The sequence below is a fragment of the Eufriesea mexicana genome, unplaced genomic scaffold (genome assembly GCF_001483705.2).
Source record: "Eufriesea mexicana isolate 0111107269 unplaced genomic scaffold, ASM148370v2 scaffold17534, whole genome shotgun sequence".
NCBI classification, from domain to species: Eukaryota; Metazoa; Arthropoda; class Insecta; order Hymenoptera; family Apidae; genus Eufriesea; species Eufriesea mexicana.
In genome coordinates, this window is record NW_016924912.1 from 158840 (window position 1) to 163437 (window position 4598).

Below are 4598 nucleotides of genomic sequence, written 5' to 3' on the forward strand. Positions count from 1 at the left end.
CTCTCTCTCTCTCTCTCTCTCTCTCTCTCTCTCTCTCTCTCTCTCTCTCTCTCTCTACTTTTGTCGTGTACCGGTGTATGTTGCAACACTTGTTATATCTCTTCTTTTTCCCTGTCTAATTTCTGTTCATACATCCTCGACATTTCCTTTGCCGAATAAAACAATTCCACTTTCAACACTGCATCGATTATATTCCGTATGATACGTAATCGATCACGCAGACGATTGATTAGACGATCCTGTTAAGTAATCGTATCGTCGTGCAACCACGCCATACTTTTCGACGTCTGTTCCGTTACTTTGTTAATTCGACAATACCGATAGTGCCAATAAACAAGCAGTCGATCAATCGCAGAGTAGCGAATCGTGACGCGGAAGAGATGGATAATCATGGATTAGAAAACGTGCAAGATCGTGACATTCGAAGACTCTCTTCGTTAACCACGAGACGCTAGTACTAGTCGCGAGTAAATATCGATCGAAATAGTTCAACATTATGAACGATGAAAAGGATAAAACGAATTGCCAGAATGAATTTTTCTCCAAATCGATGTCTGCATTTCTAATACTATCGTTTCAATACTGTTCGACAAACGGAACATCGATCGTTGGATTTAATTACCAGATCGATTAGGAAACCGGGAGTACTAGTAATAGCAAGCGGAAGAAAAAAGCGAGTAATTGGCATATTCGGTAACATCTTTATGCCTTGACACTGTCAAACAGCATGACGCTTTCTGCGTGAACCTCGGAACTTTCATGCTTTCCATCTTTATATTTCACTCGTTCGCAGTAAAGATAATTTCAAGCGTTATCACCAACTGTTATCACTAACACCAGCACACCGGCATTGACACTCGTCGGCAATGATACGGTCGTTAACCGTACCGCCGACGCCACCGCCGTTGTTTTCGTCACAATTGTCGTTAGCGTTAGCGTTGCGTCGTTGCTTTCGTCATTTCCATCATTTTATTTTTCCTAACGTTCAGTGTTTCGTTCGTTGTGCGCAAGCGAACGCTCGTTTCAGGTAACTCCACCACTTATCGATCTCGGACGGCGAACGTGGGCGCACTTCTAAACGATACAATGCACCGCCATGGTTCCCGTTGTAACTCGTACTTTCACCGTAAATTACGCACACATACTTGCATATCGATACATACGTACAGTTTGATATTTAGAAACGTTAATCGAACGAATTATCAAATACGAAGGAGCAATTTAACCACTAGATGACATTTCCTTCGTAAATCACAAATGCAAAGATAATAAAATAAAACGATATTACGTTATCGAATTAACTCGACATATATATACTTGAGGTATTTATTCAAATTGGCCAACAGCGTTAGAATTCCGACACGTCTATGATAACTAGTGTAACGGCTCAACAGTTTGAATCGTATGCACCTCAACTTCTCGTTCGAAACGAACGCCGAGGTAAGCTGTCATCGAACAGTTTTGACTTGGAGAGGACACCACTGCACCACCTTGCGGTGGAGTAGGTCACTATAGCGCATCACCGCCGCGCATTGCGTCACGAATTTCAATTTATGCCGCGCGCAACAGCCCAAGAGTAACGAAAGGAGAATTATTAATGACAACAGATAAACATACAATTGAATACGTGTATTGATTTATTATAAACCGATTCTTCGTCGCTCATTTTTCACGTAACACGCGTCATACGTTGTTTGCACATAATTCATCTTTCATCAATTACGCAACAAACAAGATCAAACAAATAAAGATTTAAGGATTACAAATTTCACGAGATATAATGTTAAAAGAGAACGGTATGATATATTTGACAACAATCGATACTAAACAAAGATAACGATATGTGTCGATAAAGTCGACGTTTGCTATCAAAAACGAAAGTGTCCGAATACAGAGAATAGGTTTATACTTGGCATTTCGTTAACCTAGGATAGCTTCACATATCGATTATTCTAGCTAAACGACTTAACTACGATTAGAAATACTTTGGAAAAGGTAGGTATGAACCTAAAGCTTTAGTTTTTGAAAGTTTTAGTCGATTCATAATTCGTACGTATACACATACACACACGCACACACACACACGCACACACACGCACGCACGCACACGTGTGGGCTATATTTTCATGTACTTCTTTATTCCAATCACAGTGGGAAATTAACAAATTACTCGATTTCTGTGACGAATTTATCAATTTTCATAATTGCATCGTAAAAGCGCAACCTTCGAGAACTTTCTAATATAATTTTCGATAATAATTTCTTCTCAATTAATTGGTTATTAATAGTTATTTGACCGAGTGTTGGAAATGTTGTCGAAGATCGTAATGGTTTATCATTAATAACTATTTTCCATCCATTTAATTTATGAATTACAAGCACGCATTAGAAAAACAATGCTCATGCGTATCTTCTTATATCACTTTGGATCACATTTTACCCGACGATTATGCTTGTCGTTGTTATCAAATCACGCTCGCCTTCAAATAATTATTAATAACTAACTAATTCGCACCATATTGTAGAGACTTGGGTGGTGGTAAATAATACTATTTATTAGTAATAAAATAATAATACAATATGTGGCGACGATTAAGCCTACGAATATAGATAGATCAACTACAACTTAAGATGACAACTCGACTTAACAACACAATTACAACTTAACCCGTTACAACTAAAATACAACTCTCTTCCAATCTCTCTTCCTAAGAAATGTCTGCTTCACGCCCATGCACCCTTATTTAAAACCCAAACACTTGGACACATTCCTAGAGACACTCTTCACTTGCAACCGATACTTCCATAAACATCCCGTCCACACGATCCTAGCGCACGGTCCTTCGTCCTTCCGCACGCACACCAGATAATACGCTCGAGCCAAACCCAAGCTTATTATTCTGCGATAGCACAATATTATGTACGAAAATTACATAAGAATGTTGCTCAAAATTTCAGCTTCACGATGCAAACACAAAAGGACACAAATTAAGTACAGAAACTTCGAAATTTGTGATTTTTCACTGTTACATCCCCTTTATCCTTTTCTAACCGCTTGCTATCCTTGTCTATCATGTAAAAAGGTTTAGCCTCATGCATTCCGTGTTCCTGCTACTATATTCAGCTTTCGCTCCAAAATTATAGATGGCGCTGATTAATAGCAGTAGAAGAATCGAAAACAATAAAGTTTTAAAAAAGGGAAAACAAAACAATAAAGCGACATAAATAAGTACAACACATTTTCCTCCCTTCTCTTTATTCCGTTAACAGTCTGACGAACATGAAGTCACAGATGAAGGCGAGTGATTTTGTTCCTCGTAAAAAGAAAATGAAACTACGATGGTTATATGCTTATATACTTTTTATTCCCTTTGAAAGTTTCATATATACACGATAATTGTTAACGACATAATTCTTCGGTTCTTTTCTTGTAACTTTCATTTTATTTTTTATCCTTTATTTCATTGTTCTGAAAATATAAATATATGACAGCTAATAAAAATTCCTACCTTTTATAACATAGTTATAACGTAAACAATAAATTAACTCTTTCTCTTTCTTTATAACTTCTAATTCTTCTTGAGCTCTTACTGCGTCGTCACATTCCCCCCAATAGCTACTGCAGTCTTCCGTTCTTCTTTTATTTGCAAGTCCAAATGGTTCAACAGTTGGTTGTGAGCTTAATTTTGGATCAGTTAAATGATCATGAGCTGATTTGCCCTTACCATTAAACTTTTTATTTAATATCACACATTCTTCATCATCTTCCTTTGCTTTTTTACCAAATGATAAAAGATTCAAATCTCTGTAACAAAATTTTTCGTTGCAAAGAACAATACTATAACGACTAAATTCTGCAAACATATATGATTTTTACTTTACTGCTGCTGTTTTAGTTTTTGAACTGTCCTTTACTTCTTCACCTTCCTGTACTATTATTCTCGGTATAATATCAGAAAATGGATTGTTCAATATTTAAGTTTTTATCAATCTTGAAGGATAAAGTGGTCTATCATTCTAGAAAAAAGAGGAAATATATTTATATATGTTATATATTCTTGCAAACATTAAATTTACCTCATCTAAAGTGCTTCTTCGAGTTTAACTATAACTATATATAGATTGTCTAGTAACTCTACCAAAGATTGTATGCTTATTCTACAGGTCTAGTGTAGAACTCACAGTAAAGAAAAATTGGGAACCATTGTCATCTTTTCCGGCATTAGCCACAGCAATTAAATCTCGTGGACAAAAACGTAATCGTGTATGAAATTCCTCCTAAAACATATATATCCAATAATTATTTTTCGATAAAAAAGGAATTCATATTATTTTTAAATATAGTCTCACTTTTAATGGTTCTCCATATATTTTACCACCTTCTCCTGTACCCGTGGAATCACCACCTTGTGCTTTATGAATCCTTTGATAATTCTATGAAAGATAGTGTCACCCTAATAACCTTCCATAGATAACTGTATGAAATTTCTACATGCCTTTGGAGTTTCTTTTGCCCATAATTCTAACTCACAACTCAACATCACCAACAGTTGTTTTCATTACAACCTAGTTCTAAGAAATACATTAGTTTGATTAAT